Genomic DNA, 20,868 nt, shown 5'->3' with positions numbered 1-20,868 from the left:
CCCACACAGCTTAAACCAATGGCTCTTAAGCTGGCTACACATTGGAATCAGCTGGAAAGCTATGGGAACATCTACGGGCTCTAAAGGAGGCCTGGGAACCTGCATTTGTAAAGGCTCCACACGTGAGTCCAGCGGACAAAGGACTGAGCCCCTGAGTTCCAGTGGAAAAGCACCCGGACTGCCTGGATCTTCCGTTTTCTCCACGGAAGCCCCTGCCAGACGCCGATCAGGACGTTACTGTTTGTTTCGCTGGTGCCGACAACAGTCCTCCCGGCAGTTATTAGGGAGAAGAACCTTGCCCTGCTCACTTACTTACATTCAAGATTTTTAACTCAGCCCGAAAGCCTCAACCACTTTCTGATCTCGTGTCCTGGAAAAACTGCCCCTCACTCACCGTAGCTGGAGGACCGAGACAGTGATGCTCCAGACTCTCGTTCTTTCCGTCGTGCCCATCCTGGGCCTCTGTGCACTTCTGATCCATGGTCCCACTTTCACCTCGAACTCATCTCACTGGTGCCCATCATTACTGATTCCAGACAGGCCGACAATGGTAACTGGTTAAACTCTAAAACATTCAAGCTTTTTTGTTTAATTGTCTTTTTTTATACTCCTCTCTCATCAAGTCAGATGCAGGTTGTATGAGAAAGGGTAAACATGGGGCGCCTTGCGGGGGGGGGGGGGGCTCAGTGGTTAAGCATCTGCCTCTGGCTCAGGGTGTGATCCCCGGTGCTGAGATCAAATCCTGCATCGGGCTCCCCTGCAGGAAGCCTGCTTCTCCCTCTGCCTGTGTCTCTGCCTCTCTGTGTCTCTCATGAATAAAGAAAGAAAAGAAAAAGGGGTTCAACAGTTTCCAATTTTATTCTCTAGACTCATGTTCAGAAATCCAAGCTGTGGGGAGGCAAAGGGGAGCAGTGGCCAAGGAAGGCATGAAGGAAGTGAAGGGACGGCTCAAAAAGTAAGAGTCCACTAGGGGAAGATCTTCCACGGCCTCGGGACAGGCTGGCTGCTAGGGCCCTGGCTGGAACACCAACACCTGGGCAAGAAGTGAGGGCGCTCCAGTCAGGAGAATGTCCTGGCTTTTCCTAGACTTGCCCAAGGGATCCTAGTTATATGGAAAAAAAAAAAAAATCGCCGGTGGCTGTGACTCCTGGGGTGAGCCACCACCTTCTGGAGGACACATTCAACTCATCCCCAGGTCACTCCGCAGAGCACACATCACCGCAGCCCAGTTAACAGATGGGTACACTGAGCCTCTGAGAGGCAGGTCACTTCATCTGAACCAACGTCAAGCTCTAATGTGTTTTCCAAGCTCAGTGTCTTTTCCAGAACCCCTCGCACAGGATTAAGCTGATTTTTTTTTTTCTTGAAAGCACAAATCTCATTCACGGTAGGATCACAGTAAAAGTAAAGTAAAATGCCTGCTCCGAAGTCACAGCAGGAGGCTGGCCCAGCGGCCCTGGCTACACTGCAGGTCTGGCCAAGTTCTCTGAGCAGCTGACAGCTTAGCCAATCCAGCTGAGCTTTAGCGGACTTGCTCGCCACCTCAGTGGCCAACAGTCATTACCTGGACTCCCCACAGTCGGCAGAGACCTGCCACGTGGGCTGCTGCTTCCTTCAGGCCCAGCTCAAATCTCTGAAAGTCTAGGTTGGCAGGGCCCAACCTCCTGCCATCTCCTGCCATCTCCAGGCCCCTGTTTACAAGTTTATCCTCCCCTCACCCCGATTCTCCCTCCACGGACCTGGGACGGCCCCTGCTTCTCCAGCTAGTGGGGCAACGCTGCCTCCTCCTGGCAGGGGTGGGAAGCGCACCCGCTGCAGCACAGCCTCCCTGGGATGTTCAAGGGAAGAGCCCAGGAAGCCCCAGGGGGGCCTTCAGGGAAGTCACCGCAGGGAGTCAGGAGGGCATGATGGGGAGAGTCAAGGAAGGAGGAGACCCCATGCATCACCCCCCATTCTATGGGGTGGGAAGGGAACATGAGACCAGCCGAGCCTCAACATGCGTCAGCCTCCCCGGGCCCCACTCCCCGGGGTGCTCACTCCAGAACCCTGAACCAGGATACCGGGGGTTCGGGGTTGCTCACGGGAAGCCAGGCGGCCGAGGCCCTGATACAGACAGGTGCAGCCAGAGTAAAAGAACGCAGGCACCCCAACCCCCACCCCGGGAAGGCATCGCTGTGAGAAGCTTAGAAAAGCTTGGGCGGCTGGAGAAGCTTGGGTGCAGGTCACCGAAGAGCTTTCCTGAGACCAGAGCTTGAAGCCTGGGGGAGCGGAGCTCTGAGATGCCCAGAAGGGGGTCATGAGACGTGTGTCAGGGAGAGAAGACACACACCGGAGGGTGTGCACGATGCTGGCGGTGGCCCTGACCCCTCTTACTTGCAGTTGTTCTGAGCTGACTAAAAAAGACAACGATGAGCTGTTTGTTCCCAAAGAGTTCTTTTATCCCCCCTTCTTTTATCCATCTAAGGTCTTTCTAGAATTGTAGCTATAGCAACAGTCCCTCAATTGTTCAAATCACACTCGGTGGAGAACACTATTTTTCCACCCTCCTTCTCACCATTTGGTTCGAACTTAGGTGGGGCCGCTGGGTTTGGAAACCAGTATCCCCCGAACTCTCAAGCGCCGCTCTCCTGGGGCTTGAGCTCCAGGGCCCAACAGAGCCTCCTGTAAGGCAGGCCGAGCAGGGGAGAGCTGAAGCATCGGAGGTGCAAGAAGGCCCAAGGCCTAGGACAGAAGCAGGCCTAACGACCACTAGGCCTCTTTCCCCATCCTCATCTCGGCCTTCTGGTCTCATCACTGACAGTCAACTCAAGGAAACGCCATCCAGGAAAAGAAGCCGAAAGTCGGGATTTCTCCTGCAAGCCTGCGCTGGAGCCCGCCATGCCTTCTGGGCCCGGGAACACGTGCAGGCCCATCCCGGCCCCACACCCAGCCGCGCCCGAAAGTGAGAGAAACTATGCTTGACTATCCCCAGGAGAAGGAGCAAAGGAGGTCTTGCCCTCCGCCCATGCCCATGAACTAGTGAACATCCTGGGACCTGGCCCCCCACTTCAGAATGCTGAGGGGAGGGAGGGGGCCCACAGATCAGAGCCTGAGGTCTCGGTATGGAGGCCATGAACCGAGTAACCAGGATCTGCCCTTTGGGGCTGTGCTGCTGACTTGGCTTCCCCTGGAGCTCCCCTTAACCTGTTCAGAGGCACAGTTCTGAAGCCCCCCCCCCCCCCCGTGGGGTTCATTCAACACAGGCTTTCTAGTTAGCCTGTGGCTATGCAAAGCCTCCCAACCTTTCATTTCTGTGTCTGTCTCCCCTGCCGGGCTGCTTAGTGTATAGGCCCTAACACAGAACAGAGCTTAATAACAACGGGATACAAACATAAATGAACATCTTTGTCTGCAGTGCCCCAAGCTCTAGCTCGTCCCCTGGCCCACACCTTCAGCCCATGGACATCTGATGGAAGGTGAGGCTTTCTCCAACCTCTTCATGCCAACTGTCTACACCCTTTGTCCTAAGACCCACTTCCTAAGCTTTTCGTGGGGCTGAGTCAAATCCCAGCCTCATGAGGTAACACCCCCTGCCATGTTAATGAAGTCCTCTAGGGACAAAATATCGGTCCCCCATGTGTTTTCAGGAGAATGACAAATCTAAAATACGTAAATCAAATCACATCCCTGGGACATATGTACAGCTTGGTATGTGAGCTCCTCAGAGAAGAGATTCTATAGAAATTTAAGTCTCCTTCCAAAAAAGTGAGAAATGCCTTTCCATGCTAGACGACTGAGAGAGACTACGGCAATTCTCTGAAATTTTTCTGAAATTGTCCCCTGAGACTCAAAATTGGCAGAACCTTGTTTTCACTTTGTAGGAAGCTGGAGGCTGGACCTCAAGAGGGCTGGAGTCATTTCAGACGTGGAGATAGCCGTCTCTCCTCCGTTGTCTTCTTCCCATTTCACATAGGTCTCAGCAAGCCAGGCTTTATTGATCACCTACTGTGTGCGCGTGATATATCTCTTTACCCCCAATTCAGCCCTTAATCAGTTCACATGATCTCCAGATGGGACTGAATTCTTTGAGGAGATCTGAGTTTTCTCGGAGTTCTTTCTGATGCTCCAAAGTTCAAAGCTAGCCTTGAGTAGTCATCGACACATGTCGATGAATTCATTCCAAGGCCTTCCTAAGCCTTAGAGTAGAACAGCACCCGTTTCCCAATCAGTAGTTTACCTGCAAAATAAGACTCAGAAGATATTAATCATATATACATACTTGCGCCTATCATTAAAACATCCCTGTGAGGCCCGATTTACCCCAAGCGGTCAAATTAGACAAAAACCTTTAAGATTTACTTGAGAGTGAGAGACAGAGAGAAAGAGCACACACACAGAGAGAGAGAAGCAGACTCCCTGCTGAGCAGGGAGCCCAGTGCAGGACTCGATCCCAGGACCCAGGAATCATGACCTGAGCCAAAGGCAGATGCTTAACCAACTGAGCCCCCCAGGTGCCCCTAGGCCAAACCTTTATAATAGAAGTCAAGGAAAGGGGGCCAGTGCCAGCCCGCTCTTGGTGATGCTTTGAATCAGTAATCACTCGCTGGGACTTCCAGGGACACACAGCCCCAGGTCTGAAGGGTCTGAAACGGGAGACATAAAAAAAAATCATTTTGAAACGTGTGGAAAAGGCGTGCGCAAGGGCTGCAGAAGCCCGTAGAGAGAGAGACGCGTGGATCTCGCAAGAGCGAGCTGACATCCGAGCTGTTGGGATGCATCAGCCCTCCAGAGCCAAGAAGCAGAGCGGAGGCAACATGTGTCACCGGGGGGGCCCGGGGGCTCTCCCCGGACAGGACACATGGACAGCAGCTGTAGCAGGGCACAGGCCGAGGCCGGAAACGCATCCTCTGGCGGGCAGGCGGCAGCCCCCGGCGCGGGCTGGGTCTCCTAGTTCTCATATTGTCTGACGAAGGGAGAATGTAACTCCTTCCAATAACAGAAGGATTTCTTTTTTTTTTTTTTAAGATTTTATTGATTTATTCATGAGAGACACAGAGAGAGGCAGAGACACAGGCAGAGGGAGAAGAAGCAGGCTCCTCACAGGGAGCCCGACGCAGGACTCGATCCTGGGTCCCCGGGGTCACGCCCTGGGCCAAAGGCAGGCGCTCACCCGCTGAGCCCCCCAGGCACCCCAACAGAAGGATTTCTAAAGGCATTTGTCTCTGATCCTATAACCTCTGAGCTAGAGTCGGGGTTCGAGTTTTGAAGCTCTGGGCACCAAGCCACATTGGAGTGGGAGGAAAAAACAGGGATCAAAGCTGTTTCCTTGAAAGGAATTTCAGAAGAACCAGCCCTCTGATCCCTATTCCCTTCTGGGGCAGTGGAGTTTCTTACCTTTTCCCCTTCCCCCCACCCCCCACAAGGATGATGGCATCGGTCTGTAGTTTCTTACTCCCGAAACAATGACCAAGTGCTCCAAAGGCATTTTGAGCCCTTCTCTAAATGATACCTGTCTGCAAAACCAAAATAGATTTATCTGGTCTCTCAGTTTTAGCCCATGAGGGAAGAAAGAGAGTCAAGTCACACCTTTTTGGAGAAAGGTCTGCTGAGATTTCCACTCATGGAGGCTGGAGATCAAGAGACCTCTCCCGTCAGACACTGAGATCGCACCCAAGAAAGCAGGGCATCCCCTGTCTCTGGGCCACGGGGCTCCTCTGTGCTGGGGGGGCGGGTTCCTCAGGGACCCATGGGGCCTGCTGTCATTTCTGGGTTATTTGTCTCATCTCCAGCAGACTCTGAGTCTTACCTCCGTAGCGGCACTGCCTGTCACAGTGGATGGCATGCCATCGTGAGGATGACTTCAATCAAATGAGGGCCTACCCCACACTGGTCACTGGGCCAGTTGCTTCAGATACATGATTTTGCTTAATTTTCTCAAAATCCCATTTTACATATTGAAAAGATACGATCCTCACTTTCCACATGGAAAATTAAAGCTCACAAGGTGTATTCAACTTAGTGTTACATGTCCAGGGAGAGTCGGCAGAGATTTGAACTCCGTCTGTATGACCCCAAACCCATGCCTTTTCTACTCCCTGTGCTACCGTGAAAGGGGCCCACCACACGAGGGCTTCAGCTCTTGAATGAATTCTTCAAAGTCCAAGTAGTGTGGGTGGACTGATTCATTTGGCAAAATTACATTTTAAAGCAAATTCAAAGTGCCATTTGACCTGCACTCTAATCAAATATATATATTACAGGCACTGGCGTGGCTCAGTGGTTGAGCATCTGCCTTCAGCTCAGGTCATGATCCTCGGGTCCTGGGATCGAGTCCCGCATCGGGCTCCCTGCATGGAGCCTGCTTCTCCCTCTGCCTGTGTGTCTGCCCCTCTCTGTGTGTCTCTCGTGAATAAATAAAATCTTAAAATACACATATATGTATTTCCGTTAGGAAAAAAATTCCCCTGGAAGACCAAGGTGAGTAGTTTTTAGCACAACAATTCGAAGAGACTCCTGGCACATGCTACTCACCAAGCTGGTCCACACACCAGCAGCAGCAGCTAGGAGCTTTTAAACTTGTAGCTCTTCCATCTTCCTCAGTACACCCTCTCGTTTTATGAGCTACTATTATTTCCTATTCATGGAGTTTCAGCCATGTGCTGAATAATACATCCAGGGAGCAGGAACTGGAATCAAATCCTAATCAAAGGGTTGGCCATTTTACTAAGGCAAGCTTTCAGCGAATGCTAGGTTTCTGAGAACGCAGGAGGACTAGGCCAGAACTACCCTGGCGGTTGAGTAATGGCCCCAGGACTCGGCCCTTCGGGTAAACAGAGATGTAGAGATGTGGAATGGTAGTTATTGCTGAGGCACCAGAACTAAGAATGCCACATTCCAAAGTGGGCGTGAGACCATCATGGTGTAGGCTTTATATTAGCAGAGATCAAAATCCGTTTTTGTGCCTCTTACCCTTGAGCCCCTCTTCGGTCTCACAGCCAGCCTCCTTGCATATAAAAAGATGCGTGTTAGAATTAGGGGAAACGTTTACAAGACACTTAGTGCTGAGCTGAGTCCAGATACCACTTCAGGGGTCTCTGACTTCAAGCCTCAGGAAAGAGGCCACAACAAGACCACATGGAGAGTCTGATATGGGTCTTCTGGTTGAGGGGACATGAAGACTCCCATATGGAAAACTCTGGGTAACTGCTTCCACGGCAAAGGGTCAGGGTGTTAGGCTACTGCACAGCTGAACACATTCTTTTGGACTCATGTTGAGCGAGCCAGGGGAAGGCTCTTACGTTCTCTCCAAGATGGCTGCCTAGAGGCACAAACAGTCCTGAGCAGAAAGACACCTCAGGCTGAGCAAGAGGACGCAACCAACCGCAACGAGGACATCACCTAAGAGACATTTCTCACTGAGAGGAACCGCAGGTGAGAGATGGCCCGCAGAGGCAGGTGGGCAAGTGCAGGTCCCTGAAAAGCCTAAAAGCAGAGCTAAGGAGAGAGTCCCCCTTGCCCACTTGTCAGCTCCTGACAGCGCTGGTCAAGCGTGAGCTTTCCTGACCTCTTCTTTTCTCCCATCCTCTGCTACCGCCCCCGAGGGTCAGCAGTTCAGGGGAGCAAGGTGGAGGAGAGGGGAAAGTAGAAGGCTGGGGAGGGGTGGAGGAGCAGCCCACCACAAGCACCCAGCAGGGGGAGATAACCGAAATGTATTCCCTGACAGTTGTGGAGGTCAGAAATCCAAAATCTGTTTCACTGAGCTGAAATCGAGGGGTCGGCAAGGCCGCACCCCAACCCCAGGGGATCTAGGGGAGATCCCATTCCTGCCTCTTCCAGCCCCTGGCGACCGTTAGCATGCCTCGTTTTGTGGTGGCATCACCACTGTCTCTGCCTTCCTGGTCACGTGCCCTCTTCTCTCCTGTGTAATAAAATCTCCCTCTGACTCTCTCTTATAAGGATGCATGTGATGACATTTTGGGCCCACCCTGATTATCCAAGAAAACGTCCCCATCTCAAATCCTTAACCAAATCACAGCTCTTGCCACTTAAGGTAATAGTCACACCCTTTGACCGGGCGAGGCATCATTCACAGGTTCAAAGGATTGGAATGTCTCCTGAGGGAACATTATTCAGCCTTCCAGAGCCTTACAGAAATTAGCCAATGGGTTTAGGGGTTAACACCTAACGAACAACCTGAAACAGGGTAGTTAAGTGACTTTCTTAACATCACACAGCCAAACAGTGGGTGATTCAGGACTTCAAGAAACGAAGTCTCCTGACTTCTAGACAAAAGCTTTGCCTTCTACGATATACAGTGACAAGTGACATTGGAACCCTTTACTTGCTATAGCTATTTTAAAGGTTTATCCAAGCATCCCATAACAGTTTCCTCCAAGAAAATCTTCATTTGGAAGCTCCTAAGTAAACACGAGAGAAAGGAGATTGCACCAGAGCCAGCTTACAGAAATTCTCACCCATTTCCACTCCAGGAGTATTTAAGGACCTCACAGAGCAAAGAATGAACTATGGGATTTCTCTTCTGGGATGAGAAGAGCTGGAGACATGATAAATCACCAACAGTGGTCATGAAGTCTAACTGCAGAAGACACTCAATGAGCACCTGTTTTGAGCAGAACCACATCTAATTACCTACCACGAAATAAAAGGGGGGAAGGGCCAGCAGGTGATGGCCTCCAACCTTCATCATTACTTAAGCACAGACAAGGCGGTACAGGCATGCCTCTCGTTGTGCTTTACCATGCTTCAAAGAGCCTGTGTTTTTCACAAAGTGAAGGCTTGTGGCAACCCTGCCTCAAGCAGATCTATCACGCCATGCTTCCAAGGGCATTTGCTCACTTCATGTCTCTGTGTCACATGTGATAATTCTCACAATATTTCCAACTTTGTTGTTATTATATTTGTTATCTGTGGATCAGCGATCATGACTCACCAAGAGCCCAGATGACGGTTCGCATTTTTTGAGCACTCAAGTATTTTTTATTTTTTTAAAGACTTTATTTATTCATGAGAGACATAGAGCGAGAGGCAGAGACACAGGCAGAGGGAGAAGCAGGCTCCATGCAGGGAGGCCGATGTGGGACTCGATCCCAGGATTCCAGTATCACACCCTGTGCTGAAGGCAGATGCTTTAACTGTTGAGCCACCCAGGCATCCCTCAAGTATTTTTTAATCAAGGTATGCACACTGGCTTTCACACATAATGGTGCTGTACACTTAATAGACAACCAGAGGGTTGTTTATAATAGCATATTATGTTATTATAAAAAACATAACTTTTATATTCCCTGGGAAGCAAAAAAAAAATTCATTTGATTCACATTATTGCAATATTTGCTTTATTGCAGTGGCTGGGAACCAACTCCACAATATCTCTGGGGTATCCGTATATTTATTATGGGTCCTTTTGTCTTGGATGTGGTGAGTTGTAGTTTGGATTGAGCGAAGCAAGAAGGACCAGCCCAGTGCTGGTGAAGGAGGAGGATAAATACCAAAATTTGGACAAGTCTCCAAGATACCCTTGCTTAAAGCTCTGTGGGGCAGAAACTTCCCACCTGTATGTGTCCACAAGCCTGATGTTGACAGGTAGCCAGGCTCTAGAAAGGTATAAGACAGCAAGCCATCTGTGGGGACGCAGAAATGCCAAGAACCCAAGAAAATGGAACCTGGGTGTCAGGCAGCTGGTGTCGACAGAGGGGGCTGGAGAGAGAATGACTGGGAGAGAGACTAGCTGGGAGCCCAGAGGAGCCGTGAGGTGAGGGTGGGTCCCTGCTGGGCCACCTCTCCGGAGATCAGGGGGCAGAGGGAGAAAAGGGATGACCTGGGACTCACAGACTGTTGCAAGGCTTAGCCTATCAAGACGGGAAGCTTCATCTCCTTTACAGCGTCTCACAGAGAGGCCCTGAGGAAAAGCCAAGGGCGATTTTAAGACTTGAAAAGCTCTCATGGGAGACATCAAGAGACCAGTGGCATTTGCAATCTGTACTTATTTTAAAATCAGTGGCTGTCAACAAGCTAAGTGCTAAAAATATGTTTGTTCCCCTTTTGCCATATTACAGACCCGAAAATATTGAAGTTATGAGGGTGCCTCTGCCTCCGCCACCCACTTAGTGTCAATTCAAAGGTGAAGCTGTTATAATTAGCCCTTTTCAAATGATCTTGATTTTCTTCTGCCGTCTTCTAAATTCAGGAATATAAAATCCGTTGAAGGGGAGCTTGCCTCTCTCAAGAAAACTCGACAGCTAATTATATCCTTGAGTTGAGCAAATCTTGGTTGCTCTCCTCTTCCTGAAAGCAGCAAACTCCCTCCTTCCCTTCCTGAGGCACACATGGGGTGGTTACTCTTCCTGGATTTTCCACTCATTCTTGGCCCTCTGAGGTCCCCAGGCTGGGAAAGAAAGAAAAGAGAAAGAAGAAAGAAAAAGAAAGAAAGAAAGAAAGAAAGAAAGAAAGAAAGAAAGAAAGAAAGAAAGAAAGAAAGAAAGAAAGAAAGAAAAGAAAGAAAGAAAGAGAGAGACAGAGAGAGAAAGAAAGAAAAGAAAGAAAGAAAGAAAGAAAGAAAGAAAGAAAGAAAGAAAGAAAGGAAAGAAAGAAAGAAAAGAAAAGAAAAGAAAGAAAGGAACCTTTGCTTTTATTGATTTTGCACACTTCAGGCCAACAGTGACAGTGAAAGCAGATACAAGGGACCTGACCCTCACACGCAACCGGAAGTGTTTGACAAGAGCGATAAAACAGGTCTGAGCTGACCTGACCCACTGGGCACTCTCACTTCAATCCTGAGCTCACCCATTTCACAGGAGCTACCGAGTCCTGCTCATTAGGGATCCCTGGTTCCTCTGCCCATCTGTCCCATATCCTTCGCTTTCCCAGTCAGTTTCCAGCAGGGTTTCAGGTGACAGTGATGTCACCTTTCAAGAGCCACACTGAAATTTTGATGCTGGCACTTCAGGTGCAAGACGAGCCCGGCTAGCATTTTAACCCAGGCTCTGAATCATAAATGGCAATCCTGTCTGCTGCAAACACTGACAGAAATCAGGACATGGAGAGCACTTCCGGGGAGGATTCTGAGGCTACAGACTGCCTTAGTGGGAAGGAATACCATGGTCAGTCAGCAAAGGCCTGGCACACCCAGGGTCTCCTATTTGCCAACCCCACCCAAGGTGGAGACACCTTGAAGTCATCTGCAGCTGACAAAGTGTAGACTGGCCTGAGACGCAGACTTCTGGAAACTCATCCCAGATCTGGGGTTGACCTCCAGCGACTTCAGACAATATCTCTGTGTTTCACTTGCTCCTGCCGGAAAGCACTCTGTTGACAATAATCCCTCTCTAGGGGTGTCTGAAGATGAACGGGTTAATTTAAAAGCCCTTAGGGCTCTTTGGAAGGAAAGCACTACATAAATCCTGAGCAATAGTACCAGCATTGTCTGCATTACCTATAAAAGGAATAAATCTGTTAGGCCACTGAATTTCTTTGACTGGATTTCAGTCTCTGCAAGGTGGAAATAAATTGTTATCTTATGCAGCTGAGACTAACTGACCAGTAAGAGTACCATGTAGGTTAGAATGTATAATTGGAGAGTTTGACAGGCTCCCCTTAATAGCAGCTGGTCTAGTCTGGCGTGCTGACTAAACAGAACACAGTAATACTGGACATGACTGTCTCAAGCACAAGCAAGAAAGAGCTTCTTCTTTTAAAAAATTATTTATTTATTTATTCATGAGAGGCAGAGACATAGGCAGAGGGAGAAGCAGGCTCCCCACCAGGAGCCCGATGCAGGACTCAACCCCAGGACCCTGGGATCACAACCTGAGCCAAAGGCAGATGCTCACCCAGGTGCCCCAAGAGAGAGCATCTTACTGTCACGCTGTGAGACTAGCGGAACCTAGAGTCCCCCTGGACACCTCACCAGACCATCATTCCCATGGTCATCATCACTCCAAGTTAGCCCTGAACCCAAGGAATGGATGCAGTCATTGGATTCACCAAAAAAGTAATCTCCTGGCTCAGCATCAGCCTTAAAGCTACAGATTTAGTGGTTTCTATAGCAGCCCCCCTGGGTAAGAAGCAAATAACTTCAACGGCTGGAAACATGTCTGTATCACAGGCCTCAGGGAGGAATAAGAAATAGAAAGAAACCCACCATAATGATTCTTAATAAACCCACATTCACAACAATGGAGAGTGAACACACATAATGCAGCATTGGCTGCACCATGACTGAGAACCCCAGAATTGGGGGGGGGGGGGGATGAAACCCAGATTCTTGCCCTTACTCTGTTCCCTACCGGCTGGGCAGCCCCCATGCATCACTTTACCTCTCTGTCTGCTCACGGGCATGGGGGAAACTGGACTCGATGACCTTTAAGGCGCTTCTCATTCTAGGTTGCGGAGAATCCCTGATTCTAGTTTTAGGTACTGGGCCCCATTAGCACAATGGTCTGAGGTCCACAGGCTGCCTTTCCAATCTGACGTATTGGGACATAGTAGTTGTGCATCTCTGAGTGTCAGAGCCACCTGGGGAGAAAAGCAGCAGCACAGCCTCCTCTCTCCAGACACCGGGACTAGTAAGGCAGAGGTGACACTGTCCAGGACACTGGTGAACAAGTGGGTCAACCTCTACACCTTCCCATGACACCACATGCTAAAAGAGACCCATGATACCAAGAGCTTTATGAACATAAGACATTTGGAGACAAGACACCAAAGCCACCTGGAGGTAAGAGGGCCCCCCTGTGTGCATTCTCTGTTAGTAAAAGGAATTAAACAGCAGGAGCTCCCCTGACCACTCCTCCAGTGGACCTCCATCCTCAAGGCCTAGAGCTTCTGGAAGGAGGAGGGCAGCCACCTCTGCTCCCCTCTGGTGAGGGAAGCAGCATAGGCACGGAAACAGACATCAGGACTCTTAGAGAGACCAGGGAAGACTTCTTTCGGAGGCAAGGATCCCCTTGGACCACTTTTAGTGTCAAAACGCTGGGCCTGGAAGACAGCATTAGACTTGGCCTAGTTGCTCAGCTTAGGCTCCTGAATAATGGCAGTTTAAACAAATGAAATATAACTTCATTAAGCCTTTGTGTAGTGCTTCAGCGTGAGTGGCCTCCAAAATGTGAGACGACAACCTCGGAAACGCCTCCTAATAAAAGCCCCACATCAGCTGACCTATCCTACTCTCGAGAGAATTTCAGGGGCTCCTCATCATTCTTTCTTATCCTGAAGAGCTTGCCACAATTTAGTTTTCAATTAAGAACTGAAGCCCTTTCCAACTCCTTCACCTTTTAGATATTTTTTTAAGTGTTTTCATAATTGACTCTAAAAAAAAAACTTCCCATAATCTTCCAAAGGACTTTCATGCAATGACGTGACTGCAAAAAAAAAAAAAAAAAAAATGACGTGAGTGCAGGTGGATGTGGATACAGAGCCGTGTGGTTTAAAGCGCACTTCCCAATGGTTATCTTGTACCACGCGCTCCAAAGAGCACACGCTCTGCTACCAACGCAGAACCTCCCTCTGTGAGGGTTGGTGGCCCCGCCCAGAACAGCTGGATGCTTTTTTTGCTCAAAGGTTCCTTTTTAGAACTTCAACCCTCTTCCTGTCCCCTGAGGAAGTCCTGGGACGGCTTTGCCAAAAAAGTCCCATTCCAGCATTTATTTACACTTATTTCTGGGAGCAACAGGCTGAGAAAGAAAAGCTGTGCTCACGATCAATTTCCCTTTTGAAATTTGAATAAACCTGGTAATAACAAACTCATGGTAATAACATAGACTTGGGGCACGTGACTGGCTCAGTCGGTAGAGCATGCAACTCTTCATCTTGTGGTTGTGAGTTCAATCCCAGGTTGGGCGTAGAGATTACTTAAAAATAAGATCTTAAAAAAAAACAAACATAGACTTGACTGGCCATACATATTATTATAACTGTTTTCTAAAGAAGGATGGGGAAAAAATGCACATCAGCAAAACTACCTGAAACTTCTGTGTTGTGGATCAGTTGGGCCAGCTCTCCACCAAACTGCCAGGTGTTGACACCCTATTCAATCTTCCGTGTCTTTCACCTCTCACCTCTCCAGATACGGGGGCCCTTCCTGCCCACTGAGGCCTCCACACACAGCATTCCCATATTTCATCAAAATCTCAAAAAGAACGGAAATAATCCAAGTCCAGTGTTATGGCTTTTTTGATGTGTCAACCTGGCTGGGTTACAATCCCACTTATCCCATCAAACATTAATCTAGGGGGTGCTGTGAAAGCATTCTGCAGGTGGAACTGAAGTCTTAGAGACCATCAGACCTTCAGTAAGGAAGATTATCCTGAAGAATCTGAGTGGGCCTGACTCATCAGTTGAAAGGCCCTCAAAGCAGGACTAAGGCTTTCACAAGAAGAGAAGGCGGCTTTCCACGCCGAGGAGCCCCGGCCAGGCCACGGATTCCAGCTTGTCCGTGATCTTCCAACCCTGGGGTCCTGCCCGACAGATTGCACACTCCCAGCTCCTATTACATCGGCTAATTCCTTGTAATAAATAGATAAATAGATGGATAAATAGCTAATTGATAGGGAAACAGATACGGATAGAGATGAATATAAGATACAGATGCAGAAATAAACGGATATATTGGGGCACCTGGGTGGCTCAGTTGGTTGAGCGTCTGCCTTCAGCTCAGGTGATGATCCCAGGGTCTTGCTCTGTGGGGAGCCTGTTTCTCCCTCTGCCTCTGCCTGCCACTCCCCTTGCTTGTGCTCTCTCTCACTCTATCAAATAAATAGATAAAATCTTTAAAAATAACAATAAAATAAGCAGATATATAGATGGATAGATCTCCTACACATGCTTCTGCTTCCCTGGTGCAACTCTAATGGAGATTTTGCTACCAGGAGTGAGGTTTGCATGGAGGAGGTCACCGTTAAACCCTGCCTTATATACCCAGGTGTCCCTCAAGTCCTCAACTGGGAAACTTGCAGCAAAATAGAAACAAAAACAAAAAGGAGATGAAAGGAGAGGAAAACAGCCTCATGGCATCACTCCCAGGGCTTTGAAGCAAGGTTGGGGTGATGTATGGAAAGGCTAAGTGACACTGTAAAGAGAAAACAATGACAAATCCAGTTGCTATTTTTTTCTAAGCCTCCAAATCCCAAAAATGTAGTGCACTCTCCCCCCAGGGGAAATAAAAGGGTACTTTCATGACAACGACGCCATTGAATCCTGTAATCATCAGCTAAATCCTGACAGGTCAAATTGTTCCTCAGTTGAAAGAAAAGACACGGTCACAATCTGGACGTCTCTACCATCTGGCAGAAAAATATAAATGACTCAGTGGCCCTGGTTTTTGCCTCTGCCCCAGACCTCCAACCCCAAACCCTCCTGCCTTTCCGTCTCAGGGCAGGAGGCGGGTTTGTGTCTTCATGGTTCTGCTTGTCTGTTCCCACAAAGGTGACTGAAAACACTGTACGGAAGTCATTCAGCTATCAGACTTTCATGGACACCCAATCCATGCACTTCTCTGGGTGCTGAAGCTAAGTGACTGCCCTCGAGAGCTTGCTTTGTGGTTGGAGAAACAGTATTTTTTTTTAAAGATTTTATTTATTTATTCATGAGACACACAGAGAGAGGGAGAGAGAGAGGCAGAGACACAGGCAGAGGGAGAGGCAGGCTCCACGCAGGGAGCCCGATGTGGGACTCCATCCCGGGACCCCAGGATCATGCCCTGAGATGAAAGCAGAGCCTAACCACTGAGCAATCCAGGCATACTGGAGAAACATTATTTTTTGCTTACTTCTCTCTAAATATTTTTTATCTTATTTCCTTGTTTTACTTTACTCTATAAGTAAGTAATTTCGGGATGTAGAAAGGACCACGATGAGCATGGAACTGGGTCACAGGGTGGAAGCGATGACAGGAGGCAAGAAGTTTCAGGGCGGCGCTCTGAGGAGCGAGGACCTGGACGATGCGCTGGAAGGAGCCGCACACAGATCTGGGCTGTGGAAGATCCTAGAAGTCTCCGCATGCTCTTCCCACCGCCTCCCCAAGAGGTGGGATCCACGTCTCCCCGCCGTCGGGTTTGGCTGCAGGGCCTGCTGTGGCTGACGGCGTGTTAGCAAACGGAGGCCGAGGCTTGAAAAGCGTGGGCACATCGGGACTCCCTCCCTTGCTGCTCCTGGGAGCCCGGTGACATCGGCAGGTGAGGATGCCCGGGCGCACTTGCTGGACACCGGGGGACCCGTGGACCATGGCCCCTGTGGTACTGCGCTTAGCAGACTCCGACCAGGCCAGCCGCCAGCGGGCACAGGCCTGGGCCCAGGCGAGGTCAGGGGAAGCTGCAGGCCAGAGGAGCCCCCAGTCAGGCACAGACTCCTGGGCTAGAGAAATGCTGGCTGGTGAAGACCAGTAAGCCGTGGGGCGTCCATTAGACAGAAACGCTCACTGTCATGTGTGGGCAGGGGTACTCATGTGGTACCCTGGAGGCAGGTCCCAGGGAACCCCAGAAAGCCCACTGTGACCCCGAGCCTTCAGCTTCACCAAGGCCTCCGGAAGCGCTCTGAGCAGTTACTGACTGACCCCGGGATGCAGGCCGAGCTGGCCGCCTGTCTTCCAAGCAGTGGGCGCCGACTGTCTTCGTTCCAGGAGATTTTTTCAAGGATTTCTGTTCAGTGCACAGCCTCAGAAGACAGAGAGAGGGTGGCCCTTCAGAGCACAGACAAGCACACTTTCTGCCCAGTGTAAAAGATTCGAAATCTGTAGGCTGCATGGGCACGTGTCACCTGGTCCTGGCCGGGTCACCCCGTGACAACAGAAGCTTGGGGAATGGGTGCAAGAGATCACCTCTAGGGCTGGGTGTAATCGAGACCTCCGTCTCCGCATTGGGAGTCTCTGATCTTTGCCGGCATCCTCTACCCAGAGGCAGATGAACTTGTTAAACTACAAGAGGGCAAAATCTTTCACAGTTCCAGACACCCATTAATCAAAACTCCTGCGTATAAAACTATCAGCCAAACTCGCATAGGGGATGCTGCTCAGTGTCTGTTAAAGGTCCATTTCTCTGCAAATGGCCCTGGAAAAGCACATTATGCGCCTATTTCCAGAAAACTCTGGGGCAGAGACATCTGCACACATCCTTCTTGTTCTTTTAAAGGACATGAGATAAAGCGGAAAGTCAAGTCCGTTTTTCACACCATTAAAGAAACAGGAAATGATATGGATATAGTAGGAACACAAAACTTTTGAGGCAAAAGGAAAATAGAGTAGGTCTGTCCTCTTTCACTTCCAGAACACATCCTTGTCTTTGGTCTCTGGGTAAATGATTTGGGGAGCCACTATTGTTCCCCCACAAGGCTCAGATTTTGCAGGACAAGAGCCATCCTCATGCTGCATCAGTTGTAGGGCACCAATTCCTCCCATATGTGGAATGCTTGTCTTCAACTCTGATTGCTCAGTAGAAACTCCTAGGGACCTTTAAAAATAAATTTCCATAGGCTCACTATAGGCCAATGAAGTTAGAATCACAGGGAGAGCCAGGGATGAAACCTCGGCAGAGCATAACATGAAGGTACTATAGGCATATGAACATCAACTCAAATGGGGCGCCTGAGTCAGTTAAGCATCTGACTCTTAATTTGTGCTCAGGTTGTGATCTCATGGTGGTACCAGCAAGCCCCACGTCGGGCTCCTTGTTCAGGGCAGAGTGTGCTTGAGACTCTCTCGCATTCTCTCCCTCTCCTTCTGCCCCTCCCCTGACATTCTTATTCTCTCTCTCTCTCTCTCTCTCTCTCTCTCATCACAAATACATACTTACATACATACCAATGCAAATGGCCTTTCTCCCAAATTTGTTCCATTCTAAAGGGAAAGATGAAGGTTGGTGTTGAGATATTTATTTATTTACTAGCCTGAATTGGAGATGAGAATGCTCATTCATTCGTTCATCCAGTCCCCAATTGTTAAAACACCGGATACATGTCAGGTTCTACCCTCCAGGGGTCACAGTGCACAGGGGAAGACAGCAAGAAAATCAGCAACTTTTTTTTTTTTCTTCCAGATTTTATTGGGACGCCTGGGTGGCTCAGTGGTTGAGTGTCTGTCTTTGACACTCCGGGTATGATCCCGGAGTCCCAGGATCAAGTCTCAGGATCGAGTCCCACATCAGGCTCCACACAGGGAGCCTGCTTCTCCCTCTGCCTATATCTCGGCCTCTGTGTGTGTGTGTGTGTCTCTCATGAATGGATGAATAAAAATCGAAAAATCTAAAAAAAAAAAAATTTACTTATTTGAGAGAAAGAGAGCTTGAGTAGGAAAAGAGGAGGCTCTGAGCACAGAGCCCCAATATGGGGCTCGATCTCATGACTCTGAAGTCATGACCTGAGCCAAAATCAAGAGTCAGACACTTAACTGGCTGAGCCACCCAGGCACCCCAAGAACCAGCAACTTTAATGTGCCAGAAGTGAAAATGCAGAACGCTACAGAACACAGAAGAGCCCTGTCTTTCTTCTGCCCCCCTCAGTCCTGTGCTCCTCACCTTCACACACGTACCCCCAATCAACATGCGCTTGTGGCTGCAGGGACTGGGTCCACCTCCATTTGCACCCCTTTACCAAAGCCAGATGGTGCTTTTAATAAATATTGATTCAATATTAATGACATATAAATAAACAGAATATTAAATAATAGCTCTGCTATTCAGAGCACCTGAACAGCATCTTCCTTTCTGACTTGGAACACAGGTTTCCAGAAATGGAAAACAGGGAAAAACAACTGCCATTCCTAAAGCTCAAGGTTATGTGGAGATTGAGAAGTGACACATTCGGAGTGGGTTGGAAGGCAGAGACGACGCGGACCCAAGGGGTGCCTGAACCACCTGCACGAGGAAGCGGTTGCCAGAGCAGAAACTTCTTTGGAAACATCTCCTCCCGGAGCAGAGACGCCAAGGGGCCCATGCGGACCCAAGGCTCAGGTCTCCCACGATGTACATGTCCCTCACCTTACGAGACAGCAGTAATCCTCTCCCGTCGCGTTACCAGGGAGGATGAAGGACTTTCTGCTGCTGCACATGCCATCAGGCGGCCTCGGAAAGTGAGCCCGGTGGACTGAGCCCCCCGCCCCCCGGCCGCCCCGAATCCTGCGGGGCCCTGGCTTTGCTTTCTGGGGAGCACGCGGCCACAGGGCCCTCGGGGTGTCAGGCGGGACTCGGTGGGAACCGGGCTTCAGGCTCAGCCCAGGGGGACATCAGGGCAGTCCCTCGGGGTCTGCCTGGGGGGGGGGGGCGGATCGCAGGGGATGAATGGAGCCACTGAGCATCAGCACACAAGGGGACATCAAGGCAGTCCCTCGGGGTCTGTCCTGGGGGGGGGGAGGGTCCTCAGGGGGCTGCAGGGGGCAAATGGAATGACCAGCACGAGCCGCGCCCTGCAAGGGCCTAACCCAGCGCCTCGGATGCTCTGGCTGCCCGCACCGGGCCCCGCTTGGGCCTCCTTACCCAACACGTGACCCACAGCCTGTCCCAGGTCCGCCCTGTGCCACCAACTCGGAGAGACTCGGGACAATGTCAGGACGCCGACACCTGGCTCTCTCCCACCGTTGGGCTGAAAACGCCCCGGATGTCCCGCCGCCGGGAACCTACTTAGACACCTGGACGTTAGCACCGCGGAGCCAGGTTTTCAACAACTCGGGCAGGCAACCAAAGAAAAGCATGACTCCCTCTCAAGTCAGACAACGTGCCTCTATTCCTTTCCTTTTTCCTTTTCTTTTTTTTTTTTTTTTTAGGATTTTATTTATTGACTCATGAGAGACACACAGAGGGAGGAGAGACCCAGGCAGAGGGAGAGGCAGGCTCCCTGCGGGAAGCCCGACATGGGACTCGATCCCAGGACCCCGGGGTCACACCCTGGGCCGAAGGTGGATGCTCAGCCACCGAGCCCTCCAGGCGCCCCACCTTCTTCTATCTCAAAGGCCTCTTCCAGTGTCAGGCCGACCACTGTGAGCTAAGGGAGATGAGCGGGAAGGGGAGATGATGAGGCGAAGAACTCGGTAAGAAGCATCAAGGTGGAAGAGAACAAGGGTGCCCCAGAGGAGGGCACACCTGGGGCCCACGTCTGCTGGGATCAGGGATGAGCAGGGTCAGCCTCCTCAAACTCTGGGAGCTTGAAATGGCAAGCACTCACCTCCAGGGCCATCATCCCCTTCCTCACTTCTTTCAGAATGGCTCTTCCTGGTGCAGGAGGACCAGCTAGGACCATCTCCCGAGAGCCTCTCTGACAGGGACCTGCAACAGTTCACTGGGTTCCCAGAGGTCAAGCTCCTGGGTCCTCAGGCCCCAAGAAAAATGGAGTCATCTGAACTTGTTTGGCGAGCTTTGTGTGGGAGAAAAGCTGGACACGGGAGCACCTTCTCATCATCTTTTTAATCTTAACCTTTTCTTCTTTTGGCACTGACTGCAGAGGGGGTAAATTCAGATACCACTTTTTTTCCTAGTATACCTTATAATTGAAGCACTGAGCTAACTCCACATTTTGTTTCAAAATCTGGAGGCCACTTCAGAAATATATATGAATGGCTCAGTGGTTGAGAGTCTCCCTTTGGCTCAGGTCGTGATCCCCGGGTCCTGGGATCGAGTCCCACATCAGGCTCCCCACAGGGAGCCTGCTTCTCCCTCTGCCTGTGTCTCTGCCTCTCCCTGACTCTCATGAATAAATAAATAAAATCTTAAAAAAAGAAGTACATATGTTACTTCAAAATGACATATGGGCACTCAAACAGTCTGCCAGGTTCTTGATCCCCAGAAGTGAAAACAAAAAGGAAACTATTACAGAGGGATATTGAAGACTAGAGAAAAAGAAAGAACGCAAAGTCCTCACGTCTGGTTAGTCAATTAATTTTAAGGGATGAAGG

At 50.0% G+C, this 20,868-nt stretch overlaps 1 long non-coding RNA gene across 2 annotated transcripts in view; it reads right to left on the bottom strand.

The window, feature by feature from the left end:
* Window positions 1–839: 839 nt before the first annotated feature.
* Window positions 840–20,868, bottom strand: part of LOC112660410 (uncharacterized) — a 35,637-nt gene continuing 15,608 nt past the window's right edge. The window contains exons 4-5 of one of the 2 annotated variants that reach the window (XR_003136895.3): window positions 4,508–4,622; window positions 840–4,216 (exon numbers count right to left, since the gene is read on the bottom strand). This is a non-coding gene — a long non-coding RNA (uncharacterized LOC112660410). Of the gene's footprint in view, window positions 4,623–20,868 lie in introns of both variants that reach the window. The other variant, XR_007406693.1, reaches the window with a different exon arrangement.

The sequence above is a fragment of the Canis lupus genome, chromosome 2 (assembly GCF_003254725.2).
Source record: "Canis lupus dingo isolate Sandy chromosome 2, ASM325472v2, whole genome shotgun sequence".
In the NCBI taxonomy this organism is placed as follows: Eukaryota; Metazoa; Chordata; class Mammalia; order Carnivora; family Canidae; genus Canis; species Canis lupus.
This window is presented reverse-complemented; position numbering and strand designations above follow the sequence as displayed.